This window comes from Balaenoptera acutorostrata, chromosome 17 (assembly GCF_949987535.1).
Source record: "Balaenoptera acutorostrata chromosome 17, mBalAcu1.1, whole genome shotgun sequence".
Lineage (NCBI taxonomy): Eukaryota > Metazoa > Chordata > Mammalia > Artiodactyla > Balaenopteridae > Balaenoptera > Balaenoptera acutorostrata.
In genome coordinates, this window is record NC_080080.1 from 60531670 (window position 1) to 60542299 (window position 10630).

The following is a 10630-nucleotide window of genomic DNA, read 5'->3' on the forward strand; positions in this document are numbered from 1 at the left end:
GTCTTACTGTGACGTTGCAGCCATTAATGATCAATGTCTAGATCCATTAATTTATTAAGGGTACAAAATGGTGATATTCTACTAATTAGATTATTATTCATTTACTAGCTAGAATATTATTTCATCAACTATTTGGTTGCCCTGAGTTACAGTTTAATTAGGAAAGGAAGAATAAATGCTTCTTTTATTTTATTTACCAGTTTTACAAAAAAAGAAAAAAAAGAGAGAGAGAGGTTGACTCCAAAGTAGCTTCCGAAGATGACTAATGAGGTATTTTCTTTCTTTGTTGTTGTTTTCAGTGAGGTTGTTATAAATATCGATGCAGAGATTGTCCCCTCTTAGGTTCACGAATCCTATTCAAGTTGGCTCCTGAGTCCTTTCCACACAACCACAGTAGTATTTGAAGTCTTGCCAGCTCTCTTGTATGACAAGATGTAACAGGAACATCTTGTTCATTTCTCATGCTGCATTTGAAATCAGCTATTTCTCCAAGGAGACGTTATCCACTGTGTTTATTCAAACTTGTGTTCCTTCTAGTTTAACCTTCTTTCGAGACATGATTTTTTTTAAAACAAATTACTTACTGAATTCTTTCACCTTTTCAAATCTTCCTATTCTCCAATCACTTCATTTCTGAATTTTTCTAATTTCTTTTATGTTTTTCTTAAAACCAGTTTCTATTCCTTTTAAAATTTCTTTTACTTTTTTCAAAATATCAGGCAATAAATTTCATTTGTTCTGTGGAAGTGTCTTTCTGTCACGCTTTTAGGATTTGCTGGAACTTTCTTTTCACCCTTCTTTTTTCTTTTATTTCTCACTGATTTTCTACAGGATGTGAATGGAATACTCTTCTGTCACTCATTTTTAAATGAAATAAGTTTCCACTTTAGGAGGGAAACATAGATCAGAATATAATTTCTAGCTTCAAAACTCCAGGGCTCACTATCTTCTATTATTTTCATAATTTAAAAAATGACCTTAAAATTTCTAAAATCTTCCTCCTCTGCCCTCCTATTCCCATTTAGCCAGGCCTCCTCTTTCCTGTCCTTGTTGAGTATGGGGATTTGTTCTGGAATGGTGCTTTGGTTTGATAGGTGTCAAGGTTTCACAGACCGCAGAACACTTGGCATCCTCAGAACATTTCAAAGTTCTTGCACTCAGCTGCAAAGTGGAGCCTGCAATGTTCACTCCTGGTTTCTGCTGCTGTTCTCAGTGAGTTTTTCAATCTCAGTGCGTTCTTTAACCATAGTAACCTCTGGCTCTCCTGAAAGAGAGAGAGAGACCTTCCCTCGTCTTCCTCCCACACACCTTGGGATACACATATGTAGGTCTTTTTCCTGTTGTTGATTTGTTCCTACCTGGCTGTATGTTGCAGTTCATGGGGACACCTTGTTGTAGATGTTGTCTGTGGGTTTTTGGTCTTGCTATCCTAGATGCTTTTCTTCTGCTTTTCTTTCTTTTTTGGGGGGGGAGGGGGGTTGTGTATTTAAGGGAGGGGTGGCATATTCAGAGATAAAAATCTTCTCTGTAGCCACCAGCATTTCCCCAGAATCCTCTGCCGTTAATATTTAAAACAAAATCATAGGAATCATTATCCCGATCCTTAGGATAATCATTACATTGTATCCGTCTTTTTTCCAGGCTTCAAGCTGCCTGTGGCTCCCCACGTTAGTATACTGACATGACTGGGAAATGCCTAATTTGATGGGCTCTTTCTGCACTACCTTCCTCCTAATTATGAAGTCTTGTACGCTATACATAGTCTTCTTTACTGATAGGGAATTTAGAAAATACAGGAAACCATGGGCTTAATAGCTGAAAGTGGAATTAATGTATTATTTTTCTCAGGTAAAATATCTTAAGACTCCTTAGGCCAAAGTTTTAAAATGAAATCACAAATTTCCTGGAATCATTTTGCAAAGGTGAATGCCCACGTAAAGTACACTAGGACTTGAATCCAAGGAATAACACATTTTTAGAGCCTCCAAATTTATAAACTTAGTACAATTCTGCATTACTTCTTAAGGCAACTGAAGAAAATAATTTTGTGAAAAAATAAATATTGATTTTATTAACATAGTTATTTTAAAAGTTTATAAAACTTTTAAAAAATGTTAAACCTCTATCAGCCTCATCAGTTATTTGTTTTCTAGAATCTTGGATAAAGGAACATTCATTTGAGGGGAAACATGGTATAAAATGGGAAGATAATCTAACAGTGAAGATAGTTATATCTTTTCCTTTGTGATGAACCACTCCTAAGCTTGGTGGTTTAAAACAGCAGGCACTTTATCTCCTCACAATCTGTGAATCAGCAGAAAGGGCTGGGATCTCCTGGGTGGATCTATCTTGCTTCCACCTGAGGCGACTACTGAGGCTGCCATCATCTGGTTACTGGACTGGGGCTGGTTGCTCTCACATGTCTGGCCATTGGTGCTGGCTGTGGCCTGTGCCTAGTCTCCACTAGGTTAGCCAGGCTTCCTAACATGTCAGGTTTCCATGAGGACAAGCCCTAACGCACGAGTACTATCCAAGCTTCAGCTCTTGATACGCCATTGGGCAAAAGCAAGTCACATGACCAAGCCCAGGTCAAGGTGGAACGAAACTACGCAGGGTGAGAAAACGGGGGAGGGGGGGAAGGGCATTTGCACTGGGGGTCAATAGTCTAACAAACTGCTGCAATAACTATATAAAGAAAAACACCCCGGAGGGCAACTGGTAAAAAATAAATGTGTGCGGGGTGGGGGGGGGGGGGTAGCATTGGGGGGCAAAGGCAGTAAACAGGGATTACCAAAATCTGAAGATTCTGGAATTTTTGGAAAATCCACTGGGATTAAAGGAGTTACACAACCATGTTCTGACACCAGAAGAAAGGTCCCAGTTGAGCATCAGGGAAGTCTAGCACTCTTCCTCCATCACTTCAGTTTTCATGTTTCTTTGACTCAGCATATTTTTAGAATGAATCATGAGTTTCTATAAATGTTTAATTTAGTTTTTCAAAGAAATAGTGACCTCACTTCTATCTGCTGTGCCACAAAAATGCCGTAGAAAAAAACGTTCTTCTGTTAAATCGCTCACCAGGTGAAACTGTATGTGTAACCAACCCAGTAACAAAGAGGTATTAAGAATCGCCACAGCCGAGCCGGCCCTCCGGACCACGCGCCCTATAGCAGCCAGTGGGTGAGCCGGGAGCCGAGGAGGACCCCGTGGGAAGGAGGGGCGGGGCCAGCGTGGCAGCCTCCTTACGTCTGCGTGGAGCCACCTCCGGCCTCTGGCGCAGGAGTCGCCCGCAGCAGCCGGCAGTGGCCAGCCTTGCAGCGTTGTGTTCTAGGTCAATAGCTTCTAAGACTCCAGTTGGATTCATTAGAGTAGGCAACGTGGGGAATCCAATGGCAAAAGATCTCATGAGGGGCTTCCCTGGTGGCGCAGTGGTTGAGAATCTGCCTGCTAATGCAGGGGACGTGGGTTCGAGCCCTGGTCTGGGAAGATCCCACATGCCGCGGAGCAGCTGGGCCCGTGAGCCACAATTACTGAGCCTGCGCGTCTGGAGCCTGTGCTCCGCAACAAGAGAGGCCGCGACAGTGAGAGGCCCGCGCACCGCGATGAAGAGTGGCCCCCACTCGCCACAACTGGAGGAAGCCCTCGCACAGAAACGAAGACCCAACACAGTCAAATAAATAAATAATAATTTAAAAAAAAAAAAAAAAAAAGCTCACTGAAAAGATAACATATGTTTAAAAAAAAAAAAAAAAATCTCATGAAACATGGCTAGCCACTCATTATTGATGATGTGTTCCCTGATGCATGCAAAGAGCTTCTAGATGCAGGTGAAGCCGGTGGTGTCTTCCGCAGCAGACGTAGCCGAAAAAGCTGACAGAATTATTACAATGCATCAATGCGCTAGAAGCTTATTCTGGAGCAAATGGAATTCAAAAAAAAGTGAAGAAAGACTCACTATTAATAGATTCCAGTACTGTTGATCCTATGGTTTTGAGAGAATTGGCCAAAGAAGTTGAGAAAATGGGAGCAGTTTTCACGGATGCCCCTGTTTCTGGTGGTGTGGGAACTGCTTGGTCTGGAAACCTCACATTTAGGATGGGAGGAGTTGAGCTGCTGTGGTGCGTGGGCTCCCACGTGGTGCATCGTGGAGCTGTTGGGACTGGCCAGGCTTCGAAGATGTGCAAAAACTTGCTGTTAGCTATTAGTAGGATTGGAACTGCTGAAGCTATGAATCTGGGAATCAGTTTAGGGCTTGACCCAAAACTCTTGGCTAAAATCCTAAATACGAGCTCAGGACGATGTTGGTCAAGTGACACTTATAATCCTGTACCTGGGGTGATGGATGGAGTTCCCTCGGCTAATTACTATCAGGGCGGATTCGGAGCAACACTCATGGCTAAGGATCTGGGATTAGCATGAGGCTCTGCTACCAGCACGAAGAGCCCAATCCTGGGCAGTCAAGCCCATCAGATCTACAGGGATGATGTCTGTGAAGGGCTACTCAAAAAAAGACTTCTCATCCGTGTTCCAGTTTCTACAAGAGGAGGAGACACTCTGAGTTTGCCCTCTGGCTGTGAACACTGTTGAAACCAAACTGTGTCTTGGAGCCCCTTATAGCTCACTCCACAGGAAAATGGGCTTAATCAAAGGTCAACTGTCTGCTTTTGAGTGTCTAGGTCAGGGGTCCGCAACCCCTTGGCCTCGGACGGGTACCAGTCCGCAGCCTCTTAGGAACCGGGCTGCACAGCAGGAGGTGAGTCGCAAGCAAGCCAGCTAAGCTTCATGTCCCACTCCCTATGGCTCACGTTACCGCCTGAACCTCACACACTCCGCCCCGCCTCCCTGGAAAAATTTGCTTCTAGGAAACCGGTCCCTGGTTCCAAAAAGGTTAGGGACCTCTGGTCTAGGTCACAATAAATCCTGGGATTTTTCACCCATTTTAAACTGCTTATTCTTTTTATCTATTTAGCAAACATATCATCTGTAATTTTTTTTTCTGCAAGCCACTGATGGTAACTGCTAGTAGCTGGCTGATTGGCCTTTTTCAAAAGCTTGATTCCTGAGCATCTTCAGCTAAAACGCTGCCTACTTCAATCAGGATATTATTTACTCCACTTTACAAATAAAACCAAAATTTTTTTCAACAGGAGAAAATCTATCCTCGAGGAAAGAAAAGAAATTGGTGTGAGAAAAGGTGTTAGAGAAAGGGGAAGTATAGTGAATTACTACCTGTGTCCCTCAGAAAATTTATCCTGTTAACCCAGTGTTGATATTCTTGCATTGAGGTTACTGGTTTATTTTCTAGGAGTTGATAAAGCAAGAGAACTCCTTGCTGCATGTTATGTAATTTGGACTCTGTTACATTATCTTGGTGTGCCCCTCTTGTAACAACTTCCGATACTCGGCAAACTTTTTTTTTTTTTTATATTTTTGCTGCCTTGTACATTTTTACTGCATATTTTTTGACTTCAAAAGAATGACAGCTTTAGAACTGTTTCAGAGCCAACGATGATATGTGCTTTAGATAATTATTACACTATGCTAAATATAACCATATTATTTTGAATTCAAATACATTTCTATGCTGATAAAAAAAAAGAAGCACATTTCATCCATGTTTAAATAGTATCCTTCCTCCTCTAAAACTTAACATAGGATTCAATCTGATTCCTAAAGGGTTATTTTCTTCAACAGCAAGAGCTGACTTAGGCCATTTCTTGGCAGTGGAATCTGAGCATAGAGGTCCCTGTCTGACTGCCCTTTGATTCTCACTCACATTATCCTGGATGAATGTGATCGATGGGCATGCCCTTATGACTTAGCGCACTGATACTGCTCCTGATGAGGGTTAACGGCGTGGGCCACTTTAAATCTTGCCCAGCAAAGTGCTGACATCTGGGGTTTCCTATCAAGTTTACCAGATATTCCACAGTAATTTCTTAATTTACACAACATAAAAACACTGATACTGAGCTTAGGAAAGCATTTCATTGAAACAGATACAGAACACTACTCTACGAAACTGTTTAAAATTTGTGAGCAATTGCATTAAATAAACTCTAATATAAATTAATCTAATACAAGTAAACTAATAGTTACAAAGCTATTGGTTGCTTCAGAAGCAGTGGCTACGGTTAACTTCAAAGTTGTTTCCTCAGTTCATTAAGAGAAGCAACTATTTGCTGTCAACTGATTCTTGGGGAAGCTTATTCCTTAGTTTGATGCTGATTCGCGTTATGAATATATAGGAACCATTACTGGTTCTTCCTTTCCATATTCAGTGCACCATTATACTTCTATCCTCTTAAGATCTGGATATCTGTTACTGCTACTGTTGGCTGGAGCCTGGGAGGAGGAAAGCTATCAACAAAAAAGGTAAACAAGGTTAAAGATTTTTAGCATACCACTGAGACTTTTTATCTACTGTAATCATAAGAAATAATAATTAAAATTACTTATAGCCTGGTCAGGGAGACCTTGACTAAATTTTGGAAGCATCCATGTTTCATAGAGTTTCAAGGGATAGATATTTCCTGTTATTAACTCTATATCCTCTTCACCTGGAACAGAGAGACCTTTCTCTGTTGAAGCAGTTTTGTCTTTTTCCTGGGCATTTTCAGTTTTCTCTTATTAGAGACTTGTAAAGCTTACATATACAAACTTACACATACACTTATAAAGCAAAGAAGGGGTAGAGTAGTCTTGAGAGGACATTGTTTTGTAGCAGGCACACCAGACAGATATAATATTCCCTGATTGCATTTGCCTCCTTAGCCCCATCTCCTTTGTGGAAAGCATCAGCATTCTGACTGGTCTCCGCACCCCACTAACTGGACGGAACACTGCATTGGCATTCTTAGGGAGCACTGATGGTCGCTCCGGAAACTGTGGTTAGAGCTTGTGCAGCCAAAGTGCACAGGAAAGAAACAAATATACTTAATATGACATGCTTACTCTGTTTTTCTTAATTAGCACTTATTCCCTGTAAGAGGTTGATTTCTGCTTTGACAGGGAGTAATCGAACTCTGTATTCCCCCAAACCATAAAATTAAAGTTAACATACCTCAGCTTTTCATCCTACTGGAAGAAACGTATGAAATTTAAAGTTATTTTTTAATTTCTGCTGTTTAGAATGCCTGAGGCCCATTCGCTGAACTTGTTAAAGAACAGTGTTAATGAGGGTATTTTTCGTTTCTTTTTTATCCTACCACAGCATGAATTCTCAGCCCAAAGTGTGCCCTGTTTCCCACAATAGACACACGGGAAAAAGTGCAAGTCTCTCACCACAAAGCATGAGACAACTACAAATACTTCTCTCCCAGAGTTAACATTGATGAGAGTCTTTGTGGAAAAGAACTTCCTTTTTTTGCGGGAATACAGTAGAAATGCAAGTTGTATTCTCCACAATTTCACTACTAGAAAAATAATTTCATAGTCCATACTTTTTATTGGTCTTCTTAAAAACATATACAGTGTTTACAATAAGGAGTAAAAGAGAAGATTTTCAATACGATGTTTCAAGGAGCATTTTCTAAAGGCAGGATCCAGTCCCAACTTTGAAAATTAACACACACCTATGAGATCAAAGAGTCACCTGCAAAAAATTTTATTATGTTTTTCTTTCATACTAGTTTCCTAAAGATGCACTGTTACTTCTTGGTAGTGAAATAGTCAGAAATGACTATATGGTGGCCCTTTGAGGAAGAAGTAGCTCTTGCATAAGTGTCTAGTGACCTTATCTCTTTTGATACAATACCTCTTGGTTTCAGAGGCTTGCACAGATTTCCTCTAAATGAATAAACTTAGTAAGATTTTTCTAACTATCAATTAGTCTAAAAGTAGATTTAGGAATCTACTTCTGAAGCAGTTTTGTTAAGTAATTATTGGTCAATTCTCTTTCTGATTGGTACTTCTTTCTGCAAAACAAATCCCTGTACTTAGAACAATGAATACCACCATCCCTGGCTCCTTGATTATTACACAGTGATGTTTCTTGAGAAAAAAAGCTTACCCTTTTTTTGGGGAAACTTCAGTCCATGAAATAAAACTTCATTAAATCTAGATCTGCTTCTAATTCCAGTGTGATGCAGATCAGTATCCCCTTTCTTTCGACTTTCCAGGCTGTGTGAAGAGAATGGTATGGTTTGGTTTAGGAAGGGTTGTAGCTTAAGAGGATTGCATTATGTTTCTGTGTCACTTTGCGGGATTTTATTTCAATACTATCTTATATCCTGTTCTGTAAAAACACCATAGTCATTCTCTTACTTATTATTAAATAATTAAACGCTGCCCTTTGTTTACTTTCCCCTTTTGATCAGAAGACTCCTCTCCACTCTAGGCCTTGATCTCAGTTCCAATTCATCAGCTTGTAGTAGCTACACTTCTGATTTCTGAAGTCAGACAGATATGGGTCCCATTTCTGGCTTCATCAGTTATAATTTAGTCTTTGATATATGCATAACAGAGCTGGCAATGACAAACATTTTGCTTCTTCTTATTTTCCCAGGGTTCTTTGCATTTTAATAGAGGATCACACTATTTTAAGTAGAGTTGGGATGGGGTGGAAAGAACGAGCAGGAAAACGTGCTTTTAGGAAGATCTGAAATACAAATCACATGGAGGTAACTGCTTGAGAGAAAACCACCCCTACCTGAGTATTGTCAATAAAGTAGCACAGGGAGGCAAACAAATAAATTGTTCACTAAATATATTCTTCTTTAGAAGAGTAAAATTCACAAGAAAGCCTCATTGCAAATAAAATATATTTGTTTTCCTAAAGGAAGATATTTGAAAAGTAATAGTAAATACCTACTTTGACCTTCTGTGTCCCTAGTGTTCTATCTCCACTAAGTTTTATGAACACTACATAGAGGAGGAGCCTGAATCTCAAAGACCGTAAGTAAGAGATGGATTCCAGAGGCTTTGCAAGGTCCATTATGCCCCATGACTTCCTATTGCTTGTGCTGTTCATCCAGATAGGTGCTCAGGATACCAGAATGAATACATCTCTTTCAAGAGGTTTTTAACAGACATTAGATAATAAACAAGCACAACACCTAACAAATAGAACAGAATGCTTTATTTAAAGCAGACACAGAATAAATGCTCACCTAGTATCATTTAAATCCCCTTTAAATTATTTTTTGAATCAACATGTTTATATTTGAGGGTATTTTCTTATTTTTTCCTAGTTCCCTTTACTTGCACCTCCTTTCTTTTTCTCTTTTCCCAACTGAAATGTTTATGGTTTCAAAAGTAATTACTTCTTGAAGAAAGTTTTCATGTATACTAAGTGCTACCTAATGGAAGCCATAAGCATAGAGTCTGCTAGCATTTAGAGTGGTATAATACATATGTCAGGTTGAATCAAGTGGAAGAGAAGGTTAATCATTCTTTTAAATTGGCAGTGTTGCCGGAGGTGGATTAATATGCTTTTTGAATCTCTTATGTGCTGTAAGGCTCCTTGATCACAATCACTATGTTCATGGTTTAGGTTTTGAATTAGAGGTGTCTCCTGGGGTCAGCTGGGCCAACTCCCTTAATCTCTCTGGCCATATTAGGTGATAGTTTTCTCATTTCAATGCATGATCTATGTTAGAGGGAGTGTTGACTATACCAGACTCTTAACGTGGGCACCCAGAAAGTGGAAGAATGAAAAGAGTGGAAGCACTCTTTTCATTGTGAATATAGTCCTTCCCTTAGGTAAGGCAGGAACACCATGAAAAATAGAAAGTTCTCGGGTGTCTGTGGAAGCTGGAGTGCTCTCGACCTGTCAGCTCACTGGCAGAGCAGGCTTCGTCCAGACACTAGAGAACAAAATGTGAAATTGGCACAAGCCAGCCTTTCCATTGCACAGGATATCCCTATTTAAATTTGACAACCAGGATATTTTACAATTTGAAATTCTTGTCATCTGGTTTTCTTTAGTTTCTTCTTTGGGATGAAAAGACTGAGAAGCTTGTTAAAAAATCTGGAATTCTGATGGTGAGGCTTAACCAGATCTATTGAGTCATCAATCAGCAAACATTGACCAACGCTTACCATTCCCTCAGGTACTATACTAAGGACCCAGACATGTCTCAGATAGTGGCCTTGCTCATTCACTGTATTTACAGTACTTTTTTCTAAATGTAACCAGAGTTCAGGTAAAGACAAGACATTGATTTGAGTCTGAAGTAAACAAAGCTGACTGGTCTGATCCCTTCAGTTCCCAAAATTATTTTGTTTCAGGTAGTAATTTTCCCAGACCAATAGAACAGAGTCCTATCATCTATTTATTTAATATTTTATCACAATAGTCCTTGCCCCTTTGAAATTAAGTTAGGAAAGAAAGGGTAATCTGATGTCATTTTAAATGAAATTTCACAAATTATTAGAGCTAAAAGGTGTCTTTATTCACTCAGCCAACATGTTGAGCACGTACTATGGGGCAAGCACTGTGCTTATGGGTAAGAGATAAAAGAAAAAATAAAGGCCAGAGGGGCTCAAAAGAGAGTGTGAGAGATGCATAAACAACTCATTACAATCGAATAGGGATAGTCTATTAAATAAATAGATCATAAAAATGTAACTTTGTAAAACAGAACTTGGAGTAAATAACCCTGCTAGGGGATATTGAAGAGGATGTCAA

The 10630-nt window shown here is 39.8% G+C and overlaps 1 pseudogene; it reads left to right on the forward strand.

The window, feature by feature from the left end:
- Positions 1–258: 258 nt before the first annotated feature.
- On the forward strand, positions 259–4558 carry LOC103014397 (3-hydroxyisobutyrate dehydrogenase, mitochondrial-like; annotated as a pseudogene).
- Positions 4559–10630: the final 6072 nt, after the last annotated feature.